General features: G+C 43.3%; 1 protein-coding gene across 2 annotated transcripts in view; it reads right to left on the reverse strand.

Annotated features, from left to right (window-relative positions):
- The window catches only part of LOC146822636 (uncharacterized), a 356,417-nt gene that overhangs the window by 311,196 nt on the left and 17,691 nt on the right, over positions 1-27,530 (reverse strand). The gene's annotated exons all lie outside the window — the stretch shown is intronic.

The raw sequence follows: 27,530 nt of genomic DNA on the forward strand, positions 1-27,530 counted from the left end.
CCAAAAATATGTGAGCTCAGCGACAAATTATTGTCAACCTTCACTCCCAGATTCTTAGCCACGAGCGATGCCTGGGCAGGGGAATCCATACCTAATGGCCACCAGGCCTGCCAGTCAGGGTCCAGAGAGCAGCCGAAAAACAACACCTCCGATTTACTGGAGTTTGCCTTAAGGCTGTTCCGCTGGAACCAGCCAAAGACCATCTCCAAGCAACCCCGGATGTTCTCTCCATCAAAAGCCTGATCTTTCCCACACGTGAAGAGCAGTTGAGTGTCATCAGCGTAGGATACGATCCGGGCCCCAGAGGACTCCACCAGTGCCGCCAAAGGTGTCATAAAGATGTTGAACAGAGTCGGGCTCAACACAGAACCCTGTGGAACACCGACTCCCAATGGCGGCATCTCGGCGGAGCTCGGAGAGGCCCAGACCGTTTGTCGGCGGCCCTCGAGAAAAGATGTAAACCAATTGAACACCGTCCCCCTCAGACCGATGTCATAAAGTCTGGAGAGGAGCACCTCATGGGGGACAGTGTCAAAGGCCGCCGACAAATCCAGCATGACGAGCATGGCCCTTCCTCCAGAATCCAGTGTCTCCCTGATGATCTCAGACACTTCCAGAAGTGCCGTCTCCGTACTTAAATTAGGACGGAAACCGGACTGCGATGGATGGAACAAATCATTGGATTTGAGAAAGCTAGAGAGAACGCCATGTACATGCTTCTCTGTAATCTTAGCCAAGGCCGGCAGAAGGGAAATCGGCCTATAATTGGCCAGAACCTCAGAGTCCAACCCAGGCTTTTTGAGGAGGGGGATCACCATAGCTCTTTTCCAGGGCAGCGGAACCCTCCCCTCCCTCAAGGACAAATTCACCAAAGGGTTGACTAGTGGATTAACCACGGCCGCCATCTTGGCCAAAAATTTGGCAGGACAAGAATCCAATGGTGAGCCCGATTTAAGGTTGGCTAGAAGAGCTAAAGAAACATCGGCAGAGACAGGAGGAAACTCAACAAGAACCGCACCCTGCGCGGACGGGGAGGACAATCCGGCCATCGGACTGGAACACACCTCCACAGACCTCACTGGGAAACAGTCCTGGATAGATTTTATCTTATCCGTGAAAAATTTGGCCAGATCACAGACCCAGCGCTCTGTTGGAACACTGTGGGACACGTTGGATCTGGGCGCCGTAAACTCCCTCACCACAGTAAAGATCTCTTTACAGGAGTTGGAGGCAGTCTCAATCCTCCTGGCCAGATAATCCTTTTTCTCCCGGAGAATATCCTGATGATAGGATTTAATCATTGTCCTATAAGCCAGTCTAGCTTCTGGGTCATAGCGAAGGCGCCATGCCCTCTCGGCCACCTTACACTGGGCACGAGTAGCACACAATGCCTTAGTGAACCATGGGGCTGAAACCCTCTTAGCCGTATCCCGAGGGGCCATTGCGGGCGCCAGATCATTCAGCCTCTCCAACAGCCATCCCTGCAAGGACTCCACATCCTGCTCTAAATCCCCTGAAAGAGGGCAAGGATGGTCCATAGCAGCCTGAGCCAGCAGCTCAGGTGTGACTCTGTGCAGAGCCCTTTGAACAGTGCCATGCTGTCTGGGGGCGCAATTGAGTGATTTTTCGCCACCCAATACACCGAATCTGGCCAACCTATGGTCGGTCCAGAGCACCGGAAGGAGCTCAACATCAACAAGAGGAACCGAGGAGAAAACCTGATCTAAAGTATGTCCCTTGTCATGTGTGGAACCAACCAGAAAAGGGACAAGACCGAGAGGAGCCGTAATGTCCAGCAGTTTTTCTACATCCAGATCATCGCCATCGTCCATATGAAAATTAAAATCTCCTGCCAGAAGACAGTGCTGCGTACTTAACGCCATACCAGATACAGCCCCCTGAAGGTCATCAAAAAAAGAGCCCACTGGTCCAGGAGGTCTATATACCAGCAGCCCTTTCAGAGCTTGATGAGGGGTTAATCTGATAGTGAAGGCAAGGGATTCGGCTCCTACAATGGTATCCAGAGAAGCGATAGAACAGGTAGCTGACGTTTTCACTACTACCGCCACCCCTCCTCCCCTGCCTTTCACTCTATCCTGACGAAAGATTGTATAATCAGGAGGAAAAGCCGCCATAATGTCCGGATTGGACGTCTCCCCCAACCAAGTTTCTGTCAGCAGAAGACAAAGTGGTTTCTCTCTAACAAGGAGATCAAAGATCTCCAAGGCGTGCTTCCCTACCGATCTCGTGTTAAGCATTAAGCAGAGATGTTTAACACAGACCTCATCTCTCCGTAAAGAAGCAGCCAGGGCATAACCTGGCGACCAGCCGCAGGCAGGACACAACCGTTTACCTCTGTAACGGCCCGGGAACACAGAGCGGCAAGCACAAGAGGAGCTTTGCAACGCACGTAGTTCCTTAGCAGTATAACAAACCATTTTACCCGAAAGACAGACTTACAGCCAGGCACTCTCGCCGCTCCGCCGCCTCCGAGACGCTGACGGACGCAGACGGGCAGGACTCTGGCAAGACTCAGACTTATTGGAGAGGGGGTGGATTGGACTTGTGTGGGGTGGATTGGATTGGGGTGGACTGGAGTGGGGGGATTAGATTGGATTGTGTGTGGATTGGAATGGTGTGGATTGGAGTCGGTGTATTGGGGTGAGTGGTTTGGATTGGAATGGGGTGGATTGGACTAGAGTGGATTGTGGGGTGGATTCAATTGGAGTGGGCTGGTTTGTATTAGTGATGAGTGGAGTGGATTGGATTGGTGTGGGTGGATTGGATTGAGGTGAATTGGACTGAGTGGGGTGGGGTGAGGTGGGGTGGATTGGATTGGGGTGGACTGGAGTAGAGCGGATTGGACTGGAGTGGGGCAGATTAAATCAGGGTGGATTGGCGTGGGCGAATGGGGGTGTACTACATGATTATGTGTTAATGCATCATTTTGTAAATTACACATAAGAAAGAAACAATGCTGCTTTGCAATATTTAGAACAAAATAATTGTTATCTTTTGAGAACAGTACCCACAAGCAAAAACCTTTTTAAAAAACACGAGTCTGCAAAGTGTGATAAGAAGACTTGGCAAAATGTAACTACAGAAAATAAAACCGTGCAATGTTGTTTATCCTGCTGGGCAGGTGTTTGCCAGTCACACTGATCTTCACAATAATTTGCAGACCCACTTTTAAAATGCTGATTCAGCTTTGTGATTTGCCAATAATGCTGGCATGCAACTAAAAAGGGAGCTCATTTTTCCTGAACCCTGGGTTAAGTACAGTTTTGGTCTCATTATCTGCCTTATACATGGGTTCACACTTAGGAGTCTGCTGCCTTCTGTTTGCAGGGCACAAACATTTCAAAAGAACTAAACAGTATCTCAAGCATGTTAGGAGCAGCGGACGGGCACAGACCAAGTTGAATCAATCAGTGCTTGGACCCTGCTCCACAGAAAGGATTATGTTGGCCTGCAGTGACCAATTACGAGGCTGTAAAGAGTAATGCCAGGCAAGCCAACAAATGGTAAGCAACGGGTGGGCTTGAAGCCCTTTTTGTAAACAATAGTGACTCGCAAGCGAGACGCATGAGCTACCGCATGCTATTGTAGGCTCGACCCTAAAAATGAAGATGCTGATGGCAGTTCAAGATGTGGCCAAGATGTGTCTCAAGGATGGATGATCAAGCCATGTTTACAGCCTAAGTTATAAACAAACCTCCATTATGAAAGATGCGCATACATTCCCATCGCAGGTGTTTAAACAACATTCAAAGAGTAAACCCATCTCTTTAAAATATACTCTAGAAATTTGGAACTAACAGACACAGAACTGTGTCCCCGAACTCTGTCTCTAGAGTACCAGAAGAAGCCCGCAGTTACTCCCAGAAACATCAGAAGATCTGGGGCCTGTGGATGGCTTACTCAGCCTCTCCTATGTTTTGTTTGGGTTCATTAATAATAGGTCTCCCAGTATTTATTTTTTTGCCATTTACTTCATTATTTATCCATATTTATTTTTTGCTAAGTTTATCTGTATTCATCCATATTTATTTTGGGTTTTCTGCAAAAATGAAGCTGAAATTAGTATATTTCCACATTTATTTAACCAATAAATATGCACTCATGCTTGAATGTCTGTCAGGTTTAAGTGCTGTGAACACCCACAGAAGATAAAGCAGTGCACTTATATGAAATTATGCACATTTCAGTATCTACTTTGTGCATATCTACTGCTGTTAAAGCCTCTTTACTAAAAATTAATTTCTTTTTTAACCCCTTTATCTATCAATCCACACATCTAGTGGCCTGGCAGTCATGGCAGACAGTATTTAGAATTACTCATAAAGCAACCCAATTTCCGTTTTTATCCAAATTTTAAAATAAAAACAGACAAGAAAATGAATGTTCTCTGTGTGTATTTATCTGTAAATATCAGTAAAAATGGAAAACAGGGAGCCTTAATTAATAAGCTTAAATGTGCTGGCTGAGCCTGTTCTAACTCACAGTCGTGCATGCTCACTGAATGAGGATGTGAAGTTTTGGAAAGCACCATACGTTTATGTTATTTATTTGTATTTTTTGAGGTACCAATAAAAAGGCTTCACACTGTAATAAGTGCAGATAAGAAAATAACTAGAATAAAATATCAAATACTTTTATTGCTGACAGTATTTTTATTTTTATTTCAAGATACGTTTTATTGAGGTTTAACATGAGTAATGTACAGATACAGTAAAGATAAACAGAGGAATGAATAAACAAGTTCCTGTGTGGGTAACAAATACAGTATTCAGTTTAGTACTATTGCTTCCTGCAGAAAAGATCCCCTTTGCATATTATTCTACAGCACACATAACGCTCCTCCTTTCACTTCATGTTGTCTACCCCTCCCCCACCTGAGCAAGGAATCCTATGCTGGGATCCTGCATGTAATGATTCTTGATGCAGGTATCTTCTTCACTGCACTGACTTCATGCCATGTTGATTCCTACCACAGTAGCAGTGAGTCCTGAGCCTTAGAAATAGACAATCTGCTGAAATACAAACACTATCACGCTTTCTGATTTAACATTAAAAGCAGATTTGGGTAAACATAATTTGGTATGTGCATTCTTCACTTGCGTTGCACCTATAATGTTCAACACATAAAGGAATTTCATGGCCATTACCTCCAATTGTGCTGCCTGATCTTTACACATATCCACGTCATAGCAGCAAACTTTACCCTTCCCTTTTCAGTACTATTGAGTCCTTGTTTCTATCCTAAACTTATTTTAAACAGATTGTTACCAGGCAGATGGGAGTTTCACTTAAGGTGGTATATTTAAACCTTATTGTGATAAGGAGGTGCTTCAAAGCCGCAGCACTAGCAGAGGATGGGTATGGGGAAGAGACGTCTTGTCTCTCTGCACCAAGAGGCTCCAACTACAAATAGATGATGAGCCACAAGTGCCCAATTCTCTCCTTGGACAGCCGCAGTGCCCCTGAGAATAAGAATCACTACATGACTTATCTTAGTTGTCATATATGGAGGTGATGTATCTGAAAAGAGGTAGGGAACTAAGCGTTAAATGTGGTATGCATGTATAAGAATGAAAATGGAAATGGAGAAGTAAGAAATTAACTTAGTGTTTGCAATAAAACTTTTCCATACTGTCTTATATCATCTTCAACCCCCACATGGGTCCCCTTCTGTATCTACTCTGAGGTAACAGTACCAACACTCCCCAATATGCTGATCCACAACTGCATCTACAAATCATACCTGCTCCAGATATCCGATGACTTGAACACTGCCCACATGTCATCCAGACCTGGATGTCCAGCACATACCAGAAGTTCAACCAAACCAATACAGAATTCCTGTTACTTGCCAAGAACCTGGCTCAATAACATGAACCTTGACAGCTTCAAACCCCAACTTTCAGAGAATGCCCAATCACTTGGATTCACCTTGGACATCAACCTCATGCTCAAGGGGTGCATTGCAAAACAACAACGTCAGCCTGGTTCCAGCTCTCTCTTCTTCCAGAAAGATACTTTAGCACTGCTATGGCCCTCATACTCTTGTATCTGAATGGTGGTAACACTCTGCTCCATAGCCTCCTAGACTCCCCACTGACACCCTTTAAGGGAATCCTAGATACTGCAGCATGTCTCAGCAGGACCAGAAGAAATATGATCATATCACCCCATCCTGTACTCCTTTCTCTCCACCTGCCATCCCTCACCATTTTCAAAACTAGCTGCATCATTTAGAAAAGTCATCATGCCCGGCTGGTGGCTTAATGTACTAATGCATCCACTACAGAGATCTGTGTTTGACCTCAAGGTCGCAGATTCAAATCCCAGTGGGTTCGCTCAGCCAGTCATGCTTCTGATGTTTATAAAGTGAGTACCAACGAGTTGGGTAATAATAAAGTCTGATATTTTAGCACCAAGACTGGTTTGACAAATACACGTTATGTTACCATGACCAGCACCTCCACTTATCTTGGGGACAAACTTATCATTCCTGGTGGCTCTCAGCTCACCAGCAACCAGACTGCAGAGTAAGTGTAAAGCAAATTAAAAAACAAGTCAGTGGGCCTTTTACTTCTATGTACCCAGGATCTGGAACAGCATCCCGTATCCATAAAGACCAGCCCAGTGCTGCTCCACTTTAGGAAAGATTTGAAGATACACCTCTTAAAGGACATTACATCACAATGCAGTAACAGTCCAATAACCAGCTATCTCTCCTGTCAGTGGTTCACTTTATGCTTGCCCTTGTCCCTGTGCCGCACTCCTATACCATTGTGGCTAGGTTTGTTCTATACCAATACCACATACATCTTTACATACATAGATTCACTGTGCAGGGGTTTGATCTAGTGCCAAATACACATGGTTGCATTAAAGGTACTTAGGCTCAGGAGTCCTTAGAGCCACTGATTATTAACTATACTACCTGGCACTCCAGTTTCAATGGATTGCTGGTGGTTCGACAGTGACCGTCTTGATGAAATGAGACTGATAAAAGTAGAGATGAATCTTTGAGTACACCTAGGTCTACTTTAGGGGGCACACAATATACTCATTGAAACCTATGCTCCTTAGAAAAGCCCTGAAATGCTGAAGAGTACGAGAAACACCTCACACACACCTATGCCCCAACGCTGCCATACGATTGAGAGGCTTTTCCACAGTTTGTAGGGCGTTAAATGAGCTGCAGATGGGCCTGTTAAATAAAGTAGAGGGTTGTATTGAAGCAGTGGAAATAAAACCATTACCTACACTGACAGAGGGCAACCGATTACCCTCTAGCCAATTTCTAACATATCAAACAGTAATACAAACTCTGAAAGAGAAATGGGGAACTAAAACAATGGAATCCACAGCACGTAAATTGCTACAACTCCTATTGAAAATAGGAAACGAGTGCAAGCTGATAAAGTGGTTTTAATGAATCCTTACTACTGATGTCCAAAACAAATCTAATTAAAACAGAGGAACCTGGAAAACTATTTTGGCAAGGACCTGGAAAATAAAGAAGTGGCATATATTAGGGGTGGGCGGAATTTGCGAAAGTGACTTTCGCAAATTATCGCGAAAATGTTAAAAATCTTCGCAAACACGCAGAAATATGGCGAAGATGCGGAAGTTTTTTTTGCCGCCCGTTCGCGGTATTTTCTGCGTGGTCGCGGCTCGCCAAATTACCCATGCGGTTGCTCACGGACGCGGCCATCTTGTTTTCACTCTTCTCGCGGTGCATGATCGCGAGAAGAAAGACGTGATCGCGCGACTAATGACATTACTGCGGGCGCGAACTGTCGCGAGACGGCGCAAATGGCTACCAACAATCCAACATCTCGTGGAGAACGCGACCGGATCAGGAAAACTTGTTGGCGAACGCGGGGATGCAGGTAAGGCGATCGCGCGCGCGCGCGAGAATGTATTATTTTACAGCGCGAGCAAGAAACAAATTATCGCTAAGCTGCGGAATGCGGAAATTTTTACATTTTCGCGCTCTCCACGGAACAAGAAAATGTCAAATTATCGCAATTTCAGCGAGCGGAACGGAAATTTAGCCCAGGCCGAGCATATATACATAAACCCTTCAGGAACACCATGTTTAAATATACCCAGTTTAACTCTTTACACCAAACATAGATGACCCCCTGTTAAAAAAAACAGAATAATGAGAACTGACATTCTGGCATGCCCACGATGTGCTTCCCACGGTGCTGACTTCTTTCATACGGTGTGGAGATGCCCCTGTATAACCCATTTTTGAGCAGAGGATACAGCAAACCATCAAAATGTGCTTGATTAGAGAGTATAGTACTGTATGGAAAAGAGAGTGCATAGACGCCCAATGGCAGACTAATGGGACGAATATTGAGCTAATTTGAGACTCCAGGTTATTAGAAGGTTTATATTAGAATATTAGAACATTTATACTATCACTCCCGGACATAGAAGGTAATCTATGTTCCTTCCCTCTGTTCTATTGGGATTGTTCTGCATAGCAGGTTCTAATTTCTGCGTTAAAATACTTTGAGGGTGTCCCCCAGGTATACCAACGTCCTGATGAGACCCCTGGATTAGATAGGGGGGAGGGGGGGGGGTTGATACATTGTCGAGAATTTACACAAACAAACATGTTGCCATCCCATGATCTACATTAACACAGGTAACTGTTGGGCTGTTACAATGGATTAGGAATTCTTTACTTGTTTGTATTCCAACACGCAATTGTTCACTCATGCATTATTGTTCATAAAGTCTTGGCTGTGGTTCTTGCACTGGGGTCACTTTACACTTAGTACTTCATGATATTAATAATGAAAATTGGTTTATGCCATCAATAAACCATATCTTGCTATTAGAGCTTATAGAATGTTTTCGTCGCATTAATTGCTTACAGCAGTTTTGATGTATATGTAAATATTTTAGTTTGAATGAGATCCGTGCAGAGCACTGTTTTTCATGTAACTGACGGTGATCCATCATTTAGACTGTACAATGAAAAAGATGGTGTAGAATGTATACATATAGAAGATGTTTTTTGTGCATAATAATTTGGTGCAATACAGTCACACTTTAATTCAAAGACATTCATATCGACGAGGCAATAAAAACATGGTGCAAAGAGGTTACTTGGTGAAGCCATACATTGGCAGTTAAGGAACTTAAAGCAAACAACACAAAAAAGACAAAGAATATTAGGTCAGTCAAAACAATGGTGTTAGACATAAAACATCAAGAAAGAAACCAAGGGACGGTACTGCGATAGAGATGGAATTTGGTACGTAATATAAAAATTCTACATTCTGACTCAATAGCCAAACAATACAGATGTAGACGCATATGCAGAAAATTCTGAACAGTTATTTCCCGAGTATTCTTTATTAATGGTTTTTAATATATTAGCCAAGATACTGAACACAACCGAGAGCCTCAAAAAGCAAAAGTATGTGGAAAGACAGGCTACTCACGTTTTAGAGATCAATGGATACCCATTGTCTGTGCAAACATCTGCATTGTGGGATGGATTGATTATGTCAATAATCCTGAGATACGTTAAAACAATGAATACCTGTGATTCTTATAAACCAATGTCACTGTTGTTGGTATTCCTGACTTCTTTACAAAGATCATAACTCTTCGGTTAGAAAGCACAATTAGTCCTATATTATGTAATAATGAACTCTTCCTATTCCTACAGTCAGTGAGGTTTCCCTGCTCCTCTCCAACTTTCATGACCTACAAATCATTTAAATACTCACTCTGGCCTACAAGGCACACAATTGTCTCCCTAAACACTTAAGAAAGTCTCTCATGAACCCCACAATTACAATTCATTTCTGGTCATCAGTCAAATCAAAAAACACAAGCAGACCCAACTTATTCCACTAACAAGTGCCCCCATCTCTCGCCCAATTCAAAAATCTAGAATGACCAAGAACTCACCTGGCTAAAACATGATCTCACACCCTACAAACTACTTGATCTTTTAAAATCAGGGCTATGTTACCTACACTCAACCTACGCAACTCTCACACAAGTCATGACTGCACATCCCAATCACTTGTCTATTGTTTTAATCTTCCTAGATGTTTCACTGGCATTCAACTAAGTTGAACCCCTCACACTAAGATCTGCCTTGTTATCCACGGATAATGCCCCCAGTTCTTACGTACTTCTCCTCCTATCTTTCGAGCTAATCGCTCCCTTTCATCCTCCTGTCATAACAGATCACTGCCTGCTCCTTGCGTGAAATTTCCCAAGGCTTATTCATTGATGCTTTCCTGTTCTCGCTCTACATGATGGAACTCATGAAGAACATATCCAAACTTAGTTCTTACTTTATTACTCACTAAGCCCAGACCTTCTTCCTTTTTCCCCTCAGTCAGATCTGAAATCAATGCAACAATCACAGCCAGCCTCACTGCTATCCCTCGCTCGTTGACCTTCACACTCTTGTGACTAATTCAACCAAAACTCAGCTCATCTACTAGACCTAAATCACTACCTCTCGCCATATCCTTTGATTCAAACGTCCTCAGAACTCAAACCTCAATCATTGCGTCGCCGAATATCCTTTACATTACACATCCTTTCCACTCTATTCAGATCCTTGATAAAGACACACCTCCACATAAAGTGGCTTATCATGATGGTGGTCGAAGGCTTTCTGACCGCTTTCATCGGTTTCAATTCCGACAGGCTGATTAGGAATCAGCCGGTCGGAATTGAAACCGACCGGTCATTCTGGCTGTCTTCCGAAAGGCTCAAGGAGCCAGTCGGAGGCCGTCCCGTAATCCCAAAGAGCAGTCTTGTTGCCCTTGGGATTACGATGCACGGTTTATAGCAGGGTTGCCATGCCGGCCTTTACGACAAGGAAACCCTGTCAGAAAGCATTTTCGGGGCTCCTAGCAGGGCCCCCTTAAGTGTACAGCCTCCGGTTTGGGGACCGTTGGTGCCTCCCTGTTAATCCCTTCACCCCGTGGCAGGCACCTTTAGGTACCTGTCATGGGTTGCAGGGATTCACACCACCTCCCATTTCCCTATGGCAGCATGTACTACGGCCGGTTTACTGCCGTAACACATGCTCCCATTTGGTCACATCCTAATAAGGTGGTCGGGACCGCCAACCGGAGGTCGGTCATCCCGTTTACCAGACGGTGTCGTTCAGAAGCAATTCCACCCGACATCGTAATCTGCCCCACAAAGTTTTCATTTTGGGGCTGGGGCACATGCAAAAAATGTTATTGTTTTGAATATGCATTAGTTACAGTTTTGCTTAGCTGTACCTTCATCAGACCTCACCCTCAGGATGACTCGAAGTGGGAGAAAGACAACTTTTTAATAGATGTTTACTTTCTCAGATTCCTTTCAGTGAACATGTTCCGCTCAGTAACCCCAATTATTTTTCATAACTTTAAGATGATAAGGAATGCGTAAAGTACTGTCACAGTTTAATGAAAAGTATTGCTACAAAATGTTTTTCGTAATCATATGACTAGAATGCAAGTCTATTTATAATTATTCATCATTACTGTGCACTTCACACTGGGTTTGCCAAATGCTCCCGCCTCCCCTATTAATGTGACAATATGTCTTTTCTTGACATGGGCAAGACAAGGCTTGAAACAAGCAAACATAACTGTGTTGTGTAACTCTTACTGATTGTGAACTTTTACAGTGGCTCTCATAAGTATTTAGACCCATCAGAGTTTTCATGGTCATACTATACAGAATTCAGAGAATTCAGAGGGCCTCAAAAAGTGAGTCATAACTCAGGGAAAGGGAATCGAGGATTAGGGCTATTTTTTTATTCAAAAGTCCTAGAGGGGCAGACTTCTGGGAGCTGCTGCTCTGTGACCCAGAGAAGGGGGTGAAGTGCATGGTTATTTTTTTCTACTTAAAGCCCTTGAACTCCTTTTTTTCCCTTTGCATTATGGAACTTGAAGTCCTGTTTATTTCTGTAATAAATCAGGACTGTGAGTCCCAGAATGCAAAAAACTGGACTTTGATACATGTACCTGAGAATCTGGATACATGTATCTGAGAAAGTTGAGAGCTTTTTAGGTTGCACAGGAGCTGTCGTAAACCAGGAGAGGAAATTGAGGTGGAGACTATGCTTATGGAAATCCACTTTTTTAGGTCTCGCCTGACCCAGCGCATGCGCTGGTCTGGCGAGACTTATTGAGAGGGCTCCAAAAAGTGCTACCAGGCCAGCCTAGAGCTACAGTGCATGTGCACGGGCGCGCGCGCCGCGATTACTTTCACTTCGCGATCACTTTCGCGGCCGCACGGCCCCTTGGCATAGCCAATAGGTCTCGCTTTTGGGACCTTATAAGTATTTAGTTATGCAATTGTTGCATGGCTAAACACTTATAAGGTCCCAAAGGCGAGACCTATTGGCTATGCCAATGCTTGTTTTCTTTGCATTCTGGAATTTGTAATTCTATTTATTACATTGCCAAACGAGGACAACAAGTCCCATAATGCAACTAAAAAAAAGCAAGCAGTGGATGAGTTGCTTATGCATGTACCTGAGAAAGCTCTTTTGGTAGCCTCTGAGCCGCAGCCCAGAGGATTATTAATAAATATAAATTCTGCCCACTCCTGCCACTCACGCACACCCTCTTTTGCACCCTAAACTTTTGGAAGCAGGCCCGATTTTAAATCATTTTGCTCAGGGGACCTTGGCACACAAAAGTTTAAAGGCGTCTACTCTAGAGTATTGGAGAGGTTTCTTACCCCCTTAAAATCCTTCAGCACTTTGGCCGTGACTTTATGTCCTGACCAATGGAATTGGTATTTTCTTAGTAGTTTCTCCAATTACAAATGCGAAACGTCACCTTTGAGACAGGATGATAGATATAATTTCTAAAGGTTTTGGCAGTTTAAGATCCCAATGTCATTTTGGTGTCAAACCTTAAAACAGTACTTTACAGCTTTCGCTTCCTAAAGCTCCAATTCTCCATACGGACTTCCACATGGCGATCGCATATCTTACAGGCCAAACTAATTTTTGAATATCTTTCGGATTATTTAGCTCGGGTTGAATATTTAAGTTCCCCTATACCCAACACAATACCCAGCTGAGCATCTGGAATATTTCTCTGCATCTGTATTCGGATGCCCCCTGCATCCATAGCACTTCCCTACCCTGCCTCCATTTGTGCTCTATGCAACAGAGCTGATGAATTGTTTAAAAACACATTGATAACGTGGTTTGGCATTGCCTTCTCTGTATTGTGTTGATGGCATACATTGGGGATAATTCATATACAATAATAATTAATGGACTTACAGTTGCTTGTGAGTGCACGCTCATGCCAGTGAGATGTGTCAATAGGGATCCACTTGATCACAAAATTAGGTGAAATCCATTCCCTATTCCTTTCTCAATTAATAGAAGTGTTCTACCATTGTTGCAGAACTCTGTTCACATGTTGTGCATGCAATCACACCCCCTGTCACAGTCTGCCTGTTCTTAATATATTTAAATACTTTGGTACATTCACAATATATCCATGAGATTGTTTTAAAGGTTTCAGCTGTTATGAAAGATACACACCATGAAGTAACCCAAATGTGGAATCCACTTCGCACAGTTAAACTTTGCTGGCAAACCCCACTGCGTTATCAGCACAGAATCAGCGACAGCAGCTGAATCAGCCACAAATACCGAGAGGTTTCGCATAATCTCTTGCTGTAAGCAGCACGATCACTCTGAGGCCGCACGCAGCGCCAAATACTCTGGGAAACCCCAAATGCCCCCAACTGACCCTGTTGCTCCACTGTTGTGTAAGAAGAGGTGATGTTGATTTTCATGCATGCAACAATAGCCATCTATGCATTACACCGACTCACTCCCTCACCAATGTTTCACTTTCATTCTGCCGTTTCCCTACTGCTACCCATCTCCCTCTCTTTACCCACCTGCAGGCTCTCTGCATCGGCTTGTCTAACTCTGGGATTTTGTTCGCAGTTTCTGTGTAGCGCAAACTTGGCCCTTCTGTATACGAGTTGCTGTGTTCACACATTCCGGTTTATTCCGGCTTTGCTGACTATCTTTGTGGTATGCATTCTGGTAAGCAGAGACCACCGAGGCCTACAAAAATAGGAAGAACTCAAAGAACTAGGAGTCAACTTCACGAGATCTCACAGCTACTTAAATGGATGGGTTTGAAAGCATTATTTTGGAGTCCTGCACTCTAGACAAACAAATAACAATAAACCCTATGGGCTTTCACAATAAAAAATGGAAGTGGACTGGAAAAGTGAATCAGAAAATATGGAAGAAGCTGTGGCTTATGATGTGTAGCTAATTTACTATCCTTGGAACTTTGGGATTTGGGTTCTGGTCCCTAGTTTGGTACATGCCCAAATAATCGTACACCTCTGAGTAAATTACTATATCCCCACTTGCCCCGAATCATACATTTGCAGTATATATATGCAGAAAGAAACATTAATTTTGGTTCATCATCATCATCATCATCATTTAAGCTTTATCCGATTATTAAAAAACAATTATAAAAGCATCAATTTCATAAATATTCAAAGAGCGATAAAAAAAATATAGTACAAAGATACAATTTAAAAGCAATAAAAAGATATATTCAAATGTTACTCAAATTTCACTAATGTAAAACTGATTTAAAAAACGTACTACATAAAAAAGGCGAATTGTTATATTCATTTGTTCATCAAGTTACGCTTGCTTATAGCGGATTTACAAAAGCATCCTACATAAAAACAGACAAGGTTTATGCAGAAAAATGTCTTAAGCACTGTCCCTATTACCTGCTGTCACCCCCCTCCCAAATCAAATTTTCTGTAACGCTGTCTCGATATGACCTCAAACAAACCACTGTTCTATGTACATTGGCCCATGTTTGAGATGACACTGGATTGAGTCACAGTAACATCATACCAAAAAATGAAAGACTTTTTGAGATTCCAGTTATAGAATGCACGTTTTGGAATAATAGGTCGTTCAGGGGGTGCTTTGTTCTCACAACTTGAACAATGATGAAAGATGCAACAAAGGATGAGTCCTCTGCCATAAATCAAAAATGGCAGCTTCATAGGGAACCCCACGAATACCACTTAATACTCCACAAGCTAGAGAAGAAATAGAAAATATCATAACTGAGATTAATAAAACCCGAATGAGGATGCAAACAGGTCTTACCTTTGTCTAATGCCCTTCTCTTAGTACTACAGTCGCAGTACACTGGGCTTTGGATTCCCCTCTCGCTGGATCTGTGTGACATACAAACCTAGGTAGAGTATTGACAGTGTGTTTTTAAACTGAAGAACAATGTGTAAAGACTAAATTTAATCTCTGTTGATTTGGAGACAGTATTACTCGAACATACTTTACTGGCTGCATAATTACAGAGACAAAATAAGCACTGGCTTGTTCCTTGATTTTAAATATATTTTTATGGATTAAAATATGTTTTTGAACGCCGATCACAATTGCTGGAGGGTGACAGCTCAGAAATATAAGCATATACTGTCGGGGAATCTGTGTCCAATTTACTGCGTTTCACATCACAGCAGGCATGATTCAGTAACAAAACAATTTCCTCACTGTGAAATGGCATAAACTGAGTTAGCAAGTAGTTATTAAAAAGCCTTATTCCAATTTCTTATTATGGTCTTAATACTTCTGTTAGCCTTTTGCATTCAACATTTAGCAAAGCATTCTGGGTGGTTTAAGCTCTCCTGCTTCGGGCCCTCTCTTGCAGCAAAGGCAGGAGTGGGTGACAGAGCAGGTCTGGCCTGGGTGAAGGGCCGACACAGGTTTTCGGATTAACCTCTGGCTTCCTGGGCACAGAAGGATATGTTCCATTCCATTACATACTGCAACTCAAACACATGCTGAGAAACAGAGTTGCATAAATATTTAACTGCTGAAAACTGCTGCTGTGGCATTACTCTGATGAGTGCCAAACACAGCGAAGTATGTACTAGGAGTCGCTATGAGGCACATTGACCAGAGACGTTTTACGGCATGGGCAACATTGACCAGAGACGTTTTACGGCATGGGCAAAGTGGGCACTTGCCAAGGGCCCCATTTTCCAAGAAACCTCTTTATCTCAACTCTGTCTATTGCCTTATCTCACACACTTCCACTCTCCCGCCTACCTCTGCCTCCCACTCCTACTCTCTCTATCAGTGTCTCGCTAAGGATTTTCATGACCCCTGGTAGGAAGGATTTCAGATGGGGTTTTTTAAGAACCGATTTCCTGAAGTATAGTTCAATCTTTTTTGGCATTGTGTGGGCTTAATTTAGCAGAAAGTGTGTAATAGCATTCAAAGTTATCCCAAAAAGGTTAGCCCCAAAATATATATTTCTCAGAGCGCCAAAAACACTTACGATAAAACTGAAATTGTCCACAAAGAACTAGAATGATGGGACATGAACATCTGTGTCATTAAAACCTGACTTTTGATAGAACGTGTGAAGCATTAAAATACTCAACAAGGCCCACGATGCAATGTAGACCAGAAAGAGAGGAAGAGACATTAAAGCCAATGACACTGAAGACAGAGATGCGGGTTTGTGGGAGTTTGACCACGTATTGAATTTGGATGCTTGATTTGTCCTTCAAAGAGCAGATGGTGACACACTAGAGGGGAGAATCATTCCTAACCGCACAACCTCTTACTGAACAGCTACCGAAACACTGTGCTCAATGAACAGTTAACTGCTTACACACTGACTCTGTTACACCTCCCTGGTGTGTTCCAAACAGAATGAAATAGGCATTGCCTGTTGCATTTAAGCAAATTGAGGGCATTGTTTCACGCCATGAATAACTACGACGACCTGCTGCACTGGGGCATAAGGATTTGATCTGCTCTAACCTGCAACTATGATGTAACCGATGAAGAGTGAAAACTACTATACATTGGGGGACCAGAAACAGAAGACGGGCTGCTAAAGGCAACCTCCACGTCACTGATGCTGGTTGGTCTGAGTATGGCAAGAGCACATGTTTTTAAGGGTCCATCCAACCTATCAACAGGGTCTGCAATAATACTAAGATAGTGGCAGCTGTATCCAGAGCAGGGCTGATCTCCTTTTGAAACCCCATACATTTTCTTTCTCTGTCCACTTCTCTCCATTGTGCTTTCATTATGTTCATTTGCTTGAGGGTCATGCTGTCAATTTCACTGAGAGAGGTTTTGAAGGAGGTAAGACCATGCCACTGCAGCTGAAATGGTGTGAGTATAGTGACCAGATTTATGAGAGGTGGAAACAGAGTGTATGGACCAGGCATGTAGAGTTGTTGTATGATCCCTGGTTCTGAGGATTTCACCCACAAGACTACCCTCTTAAATGGCTGCCCCATTGGGCAGCCCTCATGCCAACCCCAGACGTCTCTTATCCCTCCCACTGAAGTTTCAGGCCAATTTCAGCTGCTAAATAAATGCTGTGTCATGCTGCGAAATGTTGTATGCAGAATAAATAGAAAGTAGCAACCTGGTAGTGTTTCATTCCTCCTGCGGCTGTTTATTTTTAGAATCCGCCTCCTGGAGCTTTGCAGAGCATGCATATTTGTGCAAAGAACTGCCAGGGTTAAGTAGCAAATATATTTCTTCCAGAGTCAGGCTCTTTCTTATGTTTGTGCACGCAATACTTTGATCCTGAATTTGCCCCATTTTAGGTCTAGTGTTAGCCACAATCACTGGAAACACCAATAGGGCTGTCTTTAGTGTGCCAGCACAGGCAAACATTATTTTGCATGCATTACCACATTCAGGTAAGGCATAGTGGCCTGGAATTGCCAATGCTTGTTTTATCCTCCCTCCTCCGACAGCCGGGAACTCTAGGCTGCGAGGGCTAGAGACGGTCTACTTCATTTGTGGCTTTAATGAATGGGGAGTGCCATCTTTGAGCCTAACCTAGATCTAGATACATTTATTTCCTCTGTACAGGGAATGTGAACATAGATAAGGATGAGGCAGTGGCAGCTGCTCCAAGGAAGCTGGGGGGGGGAGGCAGAGGAGGTAAAAAGATAGCTTACCTGCCTGCCGGCTGGCTGCCCACCACCTCTCCTCCGCCCTCTCTGTCCTCTTCCTGGAAACTGTGTATACAGGAAGCACCCAGGCTCCCCTAAGCTAATCACAACGCTGCAATGCAGCGACGCGAGCTGGCTTCACTTCCTTTTCATGTGTTTATCCCTCTCCTGTAGAATGGCCAAAGTACTGCTTCCTTGTCCAGTGTGTTTCTTTTTACTGGTTGTGATTTGTGAGGGACTTTTTTCTTTTCTTTCGCCCGCCCTGCCTGTATTGTTGCTTGTCCATTTGTTGTGTGTCCTGTTTCTCCCACGTTGTTGCTTGCCCTTTTGCTCCCACCCCCTCCATTTCTAAGTCTAATAACTTACAACAATGCTCAGTCTAGATTTCGTTCTTCCTTCACAACTGAAAGTGTCTTCTTGTCTGGTACAGAGCATCTACATGGCACCTTGGATCAAGAAAGCTAGACGGCGCTCATTCTTCTCAATGTGAGTCCGCCTTTGACACATCCTCACATGAAATTCTAATCCACTGTTTGCATTCTTTGGGTATCTTCACAACTTCCAGGTCTATTACAAACCCAGGAACAAGAAAGCCACGTTAAGAGGGCTTTCTTTTAATATCTGGGCACAAAGTATTGGGATTTTCTCCATTCAGAAATGCGAACATTGTCCAATCATGCTCAGGTTCGCAAGCAGCCTAAACCTGGCTTTTCTCCAATTAGTATTTTTGCTCTTGATGGGCATAATTTGTCCTCGGGGGCCCAGTGCCAGGACCGTCTCTTGAGGGTAGCAGAACCCTTTACATGCAATTATCATTCATTCATATCACAGAATCTAAAATACATATGCCATTGGACATCACATGTTACTTGTTTTTCAAGCCAACCCCATTCCTAGTCCAGATGCCTTTAACAAAAAATATATTCACTAAGCACTGAAAGTGAGGTGAGTTATTTCTTGTTCTCAGGATGGAAGCCACGGCCCCTGCCTTTCCCACTCTGCCCATTTTTCTCTAAAAATTTCATCACTCATTCAAGATCACTTTTCCTGTGCGATTCCTTCCTATAACGTGTTGTGCAAGCAGAGTGTGCAGCAGCTTTATGCGAGATTCTGCATGATCGTGATAATATGTTCCCCAGTCCATGGTACTCTCATCGACTCAGCCGAGCCCTGCTCTCTATTCTCTGCACACTGTGAGTTAAAGAGCAATTTGAAATAACTGCACTGCGGCGAGACATTTTTGGAACACATGCTTATATTTTAGAGGATTGGTGCAAAATGCCATAGTAAAATTTTCTATTTCTCGAGGCACTGCCTAAGTTGAGCTGGTGGTTGCATGTCGTGCCCATACGCACTCTTTTTGGGGGGGGATTTGGACTTTGGGCCTGATTTCGATCTTGGCAGACAGGTTACTCCATCTCAACAGTGACAGATATCCCATCTTCCGAAATATAAATCCCATAGGATTTAATTTTCGGCGGACAGGATGTACGTCACTTTTGTGACGGAGTAACCTGTCCGCCAACATCTAAATCAAGCCGTTAATTTCAAGCTTCATCTGCACAGTGCTTTTGCTGTGCTTGTGAAATCTCTTGTACAGAAAAAGAAATTCTGAAATGGGATTAGAGCCCGCCCATTAATTACCTTCACTTACAATTGGTCGGCTCCCACATCACTCTTGTTTCCTTGCTTCCTTTTGCTCAGTACTTCCTCCTCGCCTCTTGCTTCCTCCGGGGCTTCAAGTCTTCATCCTTGCCATGGAGCATGGACCAAGTACATCTTCCTTAGACCAGTGTATGAAGGAGGAACACTTCAGGTCATAGGCAGCAGGGTTTTTGCCAGGTTTGCTGATAAAGGGACTGTAATTGCTTGGGTGCAAGCAAATGAGTCATTAGATGCCAAGTGTGCTAGAATGAAAGCAGCACAACAGTTTTTTCTGGGCATGTGTTTAAATAAAATATGTGAGGTGAATGGTTCTGGTTGTCAGACTGATTAACACTAATTATGAAATACGGTGCATTACTGACCTCCCACTAGCGCTGGTGCACAATGGGCTTCCTAGTGCCAACGCAGGCACCCTTGCACCGTGGTGCAAGTGTGTCTGTGTTTCATGCAGGATTGTTTTCATGCAGGAAGGGGCACCTTCTGCACAAAAACAATCCAGAGAGGTGTTTTCCTCTTTCTATGTGTGCTGCAGAATGCAGCACAAATGGAAAGAGGAAAAAACGAGGAGAAATAAAAATAATTCTCATAATATGCCTGCTCTGGGGAGGCATAAAGTTTTGGCTCTTCCAAGGATTACGTGATCAGGTAAATCTGGGGCAGCGCCAAAACCCATGGGTGTTGCGTGGGAAAACCAACTGCAACATACATAAAACGCCACCCTAGTGCCGAGTAAGGCAACACAGTGACCTGCCCTGCTTTGATTTACTCCATATCTATGAGGCCATTCAAAGCCAAGCAGATTGGCTTTGCTTGGCCTCATAGATATGGTTGAGAGGTTTGCCTCACTGAAGTGTCAGAAAAAGTGATGCTCCGGGGGGGCAAGCTTCTCTTACATAAACCTCTGAGTGAGCCCGATGTATCAAGATTTGAAGTACTGCAACGCAACAAGAAAACTTACTGCGCAGCGTCGAATGGGTAGGGTAGGAATGCACCATATTTACTAACATATGGCGCATGCCTGGCTCTGTGCTGGTTCATTTGTGGCTGCCATGCGCGAACACGGGCACCCTTGCGCCATGGAGCAAGGGTGCCTGCGTTACGGCCAGGAATGTATTTGTGCAGGAAGGGACATCTTCCTGCACAAAACAATCCTTAGAGGCTTTTTCTTCTTCCTACGTGGGCTGCAAGATGTAGCACACCTAGAAAAATGAAAAATGAGTAGAAATAAAGATATTACTCTTCGTTGGAATCTATCGGGAAGGCGCACAATTTTGACGCATTCCCAGGTTTACTTATTTTGGTAAATCTGGGAATGCGCCAAAATCCATGGGTGTATGCGTGGGAACACCCATGCTCCACAGATGGAACACCTCCTTGGTGCACCGGAACGCAAGACAGCGACTTGCGCTGCCCTGCGTTACTCAAGATTTACCAAGCCACACAGGGCCACGCAAGAAGGCTTTGCGTGGCTTGGTAAATCTGACTTAAGGATTGCACTGCCCTTGTGCGACGTGACGCAAGGGCAACGCAATCCTTTGATAAATTTGGCCTCCAGTGTCGCTGACAAAGTCTATACATCAAACATGTAATGAGCAACCGTACTATGCTTTTCTTTCTATTTTTGTTCGTAGGTAAACCAACCTCGAAAACTTTGTAGGAAATGTACAAAACAACTTTTAATCTTTCTTCGCTATGACAGTCAGTCATTAAAAAACAACTGTGTGATATCTCCACAAAATTATAAATGCAATCCATAAGAGTCCTCTGAAAAGAGTTGAAAATAAATGTAGTCCTTAAAAATATGCTACTATTTACATGCACAGAAAAGCATAAGAGGCGAGGCGGTGCCACTGACAAAGATACATTCCCAGTGTGTTTGCATAAAGTGACCCAATGGAAGCTTGCTGTGCAACAAAGGCATGTTTTAACAAATACATATATATGGCAACTCTAAACTGTGTTCTTTCTCTAACTGCTGGTGGGTTCCTGAGTTGAACACTGCCCACCACATTATCATGCACTGATTGCCTCAACCTTTTCTTTGCCTGGGGGATGTGCAGGTGGGTGGATGTCCTGTCCACACCTGACACACTTCTGAAGTGTAAAGAAGGCCTTGTTTGTATCGTAAGGTCAAGCCCAGAAAATATGACATTTTGCCTGCTACAGGTTCATATCACTGCAACCAGATAAAGAATTCCAACACGCACAGCACGTAATCAATTTAAATATTTAAGACTCCGGTAGTTTATCAAGTTACACCAGCTTTGTAGAGAAACTAAAAACACTAACTCCAGTGTGCCCTCAAAATAAAATGATGAACGTGCAATATGCGCTTGTTTCTTTTTAAATACCAAATTGTATTAAATAATTTCATAAAAGGATAATTAGTAATTATTTTCACATATATATTACGTATATAACATACAAAAAGAAACAATAAAAACGTCCACATGAGACAACAAAAATGGTATCTGATCCTTACTACGCTATTAAAAAAGTATTTTCTTTAAAGAACAGAGGGAACATTGCGCCCATGTATTTCAGTGAAGGTACACCTTGTGGTAAAAGAGGCATAAAAGGAATTATGGAAGTTTTCAAAGGCCAACTGTGAAATTTTTTATTTCTTTTTTAAACGCTAAAATGTATCATGATACAAAAACACATTCCAATTGCTGAGGAGCTACACAAAGGAGGCCCCTGAATTTCTGTAGGGTCGTCTTTGGTCTAAACGAAGTCACAAATTAACAATTTACTCATCAACTAAACTTTAAGATCCGTATTTTGTGGATTTAAATTAACCACTGCTGCGGGGATAGAGGCAGAGTCCAAGTAAAAAACAAAACCAGCCTGACAAAAATGTTCAGACCAGCCCCACACAGCTGGAGGCAGCGAGTATAATGGGACCGTGAGGGCATGGTAGGTAACAGGAAGTCCAACCTACTCTGAAAGCCGCCCACTAGCCTGCGGCCTACCGGTGAAATGCCCTGATGGCAGAAGGGCCAGTTTGGCCCTAGAGAAAGGAGTGGTGAATGACACCACTGTAGATGTGGTTTTTGACTTATTAAAAAGGCTATATTTGATCTAGCCCGACTTAAAACAAGAGAACGCCACGGTCTTTCCTCCCTACATAAACATTGCTTACAATTTCAGAGTAAGGCAGAGATAGTCCAAATGTTCCCTTATCCCAAATGTTCCCTTTTCCCAAACAGCCATCAATGCCAGGACCTAACAGCCACCCATCTGGACCTAATACATCCCCCGCTTACTGGACTCATCTCTCTGTGCTTAACAGTCCCACATTTTTTTTTTACAGAGTTTTATATAGGGCGAACTTGACCCGAATCGGGTATCAGAGCGATTTACATAGTCACCAGTTGCTTACAGAGGAACACGTTCATTTTCTTAGTTACGGGGAGATTAAGTGATTTGCCCAGAATCACAGGATGTTCAGCGTCATTGCCGAGACTCGAACCCGGTTCCCCAGATTCGAGGTCGACCGCCCTTGCCATAAGGCCAACTCCTCTCTTAAAAATATTCAGCAAAAGCACAAAACTCCACAACACAAACAATCTCGAACTGCACCTCAATCCGAGCACCTGCCCACAAATTTTCTAAGGATGAAATTAGAATAGTAAATTTACCTTTGCCCTAAGATTTGCGATGAATGAATTTGACTGGATTTAACAAATACAGGTATTCAATTTTGTTGGGTGGTGTGTATGTAAGCCTGAGATTTTGACAGTCCATTTTGTTGAGTGTGTGCTTCTTCAAAAGATGCTTTTATAGTCTCTGCTTTTATTTTCATGCCTACAGCCCTAACGTTTCCATCTTTTCCAAAATAAAGTCCTCTTCTTTCGGGTGATTCAATTATATTTACTTTTCTGATCTAATACTCCTCTGGCTGCATTGTCTGCTCAGATATATGGCTGCACTGTTTTACCAATTGTCTTAACCTAAGAATGTATTTCCCTCTTAAAGGCCTTCTTTAACTCCAAGGTGCATATTTCACTCCAACGAAGGGTCACCAAAATACCATCGCTGTAGTACATGGGAAAAGGGAGAAGTTATATTCAGCAAGGAGTTGAAATGTGTTTTTTTTTTTTGCAGTTTTGTATAGCACGAGCTCGACCTGAAGGTATTGGAGCGTTTTTACAGGAGCACCAGTTACTTTACACAGGGTCACATGCAATGTTTTTAAGGAATGGAGGCATTAAGTACCCAAAGTCACAGGATGTTGAGCCGACACGGGACTCGAACCTGGTTCTTGAGTTCCTATGCCTGGTGCCTGCTCACTCAGCCACCCCTGAATGCCCAAAAGGGGGCAGGCATAATTAATTGCCTAAATGGAGCTGTACACATTCCTGGCCAAGGCGTCCTAGGGTGGGTATTGGGAAGAATACAGAGACAGCCTCCTAGGTCCTAATGGGACTCGCTTTTAAAGAAATTAGTTTAAGCAAAAGTCTGTGTGAAGAACTAAGGGGATGTGCCTGTAATCCTTTTCTGAATCTATACCAAATCCACAACAAGGCTATGTAAGAAAGGCTCCATGAAGTATGGCCCAAAATGTAAAGCATGACATTCCAAACTAATTCTCTTCTTGAATAACAGTACAGGTGATCCCGGGCAGTGTACCAGATTTCGCACATATCATGCACTTTATCTTGCTTTTTATGTAATAAACAAAATGCACAGCCAACACTGATTAAGTTTGTTATGCATTATCAAACTGTTACTTTAAAATGTTATGGTTTGTTGGGCAGATTTGTATAGCGCACTTTCTGCCATTGCTCTAGCCTCTCTTTCAGAGGTCTGAGTGATTCTAAACTTATTTCTGAGTTCACTGAAAACTGGAATAAAAGTCAGCTTGTGATGAGGAGGCCAGTATTGCATATATGCAGGCCCTCATTGAGGTGACTGAGTTACGGTCATTGACTTACAGGAGCATGCGCTTGAGATGCTCATCTGCCTTTAGGAGCCCTCAGGAGCATGAGAGGGGTTTGGAACGTGAACCCTTATTCACAATTTTTTCCTCATTTGGCCTGACAGGATTAGGTCAAATCTGGGCCTATAAAGATTGTGTAGTTTCTGCTCAGGTTGCCTATCTTGATTGTTCTTCCACTTCTCTCCTCTCCCACGGAGCATTAACTGCACAGCAGTGGGCATTATTTAACATGCACAAAATTGTACGCCCAACATTAATTCAATTTTGGTACAAAATGTATATTTTCACAGAAATGTGAGCTAATTTGTGCGACCCCTGTTATGTTTGTGACAATATTTTTATCTTCAGCGAGATTTAATTAAATTATATCAGTTATATTTAATTAACTTATATCAGTTATAGGAAAACTGACAAACTCAGACATGTTCTCAAGTGGTAGCCAATCAGAGAGACTTCATTCAAGTGTAAAGTGTATAGGCTTGTGGCGGCCTTGAATTCAGTAACAACTACAAAAACATGTTTTATCTACTAAACTCTTGTACAGATGTTGGCAGTTTCATAGTGTTGTGAATAATAAACACAATAATAAACACAGAAGAAATACTCTAGAAATGCATTTTGCAGTGATAATGTATATATATATATATGTGTGTGTGTGTACTATGCTAAAAAAAAAAGGGACGGAAGCCATGTGTTTTTACTGGGGGTAAAATAATTATAATTTTTCCTGAAAATGAAGACGATATATACATTTAAATAAATGAACAGCTACTAGCCAAGGGAAAAAAATGTGGTATGTAGTGAAGTTTTTCATTAGTATTACTCGTTTATCTTGGACACATATCTGATTCCCAACTTCTTCCCCAGCAGCTAGTTCAGATTTAGAAAGACTAGAGGACCCTTTGTACCTGGACATTGGTAAGTGCATAGGTCACCCACAAACGTAGAGCCGCGAGACCCACATCAAGGCTCCTTTTAGTTGATCCGGCTTGTCTGGGAACGCTCCCCACCTTACCGGTGACCCTGCATTTCTGAGAAGGCTCACGCAATTGTTTCTAAAGGTTTCGTTGCTTTCCTGGAATGCCTGACACTTACATCTGGGTGACAGCGAACTGCTTGAGCTCGTAGGAACAGTTCCTGTGCAACAGGTCAATTTTGTGATACTTCAACACAATTGCATCTGGGCGGCTGTTCACTTTCGGAAAACCGTGCAGAATTTCTTCTAGGTAAACACTCTTAATTTTTACTAAAAGTTGAATTTTCACAGCATTTGTCTATCGAATCAGAGTTTCATGTGAGACATTTCTGACTGTCACGGTTCCTATATCAGATCCGCGATTGGCTACTCTGCAGCATTACTAACCAAAAGAGAAGGATAGTAGAAATACTCCAATAAACGGATTCCTTCCCAGAGCAGAGATGTTCCTATATTACGGTAATATGGCTGAAAATTTCAGAAAAACACAATTTGTTCGTGGAGAGTTAAGAATCATATGTTCTTAAAATGGTAAACCACGTGCATATTAAACCAGAAGAGCACGTGCTCCCCAATGGAGCCTGCCCAGCATGAGAGATGTTTTCTTAGCACTGTTCCTTTAAGCTCGAACACAAATCTGTTCCCCTCCCCCCGCGCCTATTCAGCTGAACTCGTTTGCTCCAGTAATCGCTCCCAGAGGCTGTTATATCCTGTAAATTTCCGTGTATATGTCATACATAGGCTTTTGTGAACGACTGGCCCTGATCTGGAGTGTGGCAGTCCCAGTACGTGTGGTAAACCCCCAGTCTGCCTCTCGCTTTCCTTTGATAGTCTAAGAAGCGGCTGCACCACACCGAGCCCCCTCCCCACCACACACAGCCTAAGATGGCAGGAGGTTCCCGGGCATCCAGGCAGCACAGCCCAACACAGCAGAAAAAATAGGTTTGTTAAACGCCCTCTCTTTCAGAGGCATATCTGTAAATGTAACACATGCACACACAAAAATACAAAACTACATATGGCGTGTATGGCTGGGAAATTGTATTTCACGAATATTAGCATAATACATGCTTTGTTTGTAAATGCGCGCCCCATGCTTTGATCTCGGACACAAAGTATCAGTGCTCACGGGGTTAAATCACAGACAGTCTCAGCAGCAGCCTGCCTCCCGCGAGGGGAGGGCGCGTGCCCCTGCCTCGCTTCCTGCTGTGGTGTAACCCCTTTCTGGGAACCTCTTATCCTCACAGGGGTTTCCATGCCAGCATCCGGGAACACCCAAGAGGGAAGATAGCGCGAGAACTGCTTTCCCCATATACTTTCCCAGCAGTAGTGAGGTTTCTTTCCCGAGGAAGAAAGTAACAACAACAAAATAAATAATAACGAATAGTTTACAAGATACCAGATACGTTTACTTTCGGCTTCGCCCCGACGCAATGGTGCCCAAATGTATTTAAATGAATATTTGTTCAGACCGTTCAAGTGCCCAAAAAACATCAACCATTTCGGATTTCCCGACAATAAACTTAGTGAATTTGGGAATACAATGTTGCAGGTCAAGGCCTCGGAGTGCAACAATCACTCTGAACAGGAAACAAAAGAGAGCCGGGAGCTTCCCTGGGAAGGAGTCGCTGGGCACAATGGCACCCCTGCTGTAGGATTGCTGGTACGGCGAGCACACCCCGCCACCAAAGTGGCTGCTACTGCTGTGTCTTTGAACTAGCCTATTCGCCAACAAAGACGCTGGGTATCTCGACTCCCAGAAACACACGCCTGTCGGTGCACCGTGACTGTTCAAAACAAACCGTGTGGCTCCCATTTCGGGGGCGCCTGCCTGCACATATTGCAATAACTGATTGGGAACCAGCCTCTGGAAAAATAACACACACTGCATCAAATATGCTGAAAAAT

Source organism: Triturus cristatus, chromosome 5_2 (genome assembly GCF_964204655.1).
Source record: "Triturus cristatus chromosome 5_2, aTriCri1.1, whole genome shotgun sequence".
NCBI lineage: Eukaryota > Metazoa > Chordata > Amphibia > Caudata > Salamandridae > Triturus > Triturus cristatus.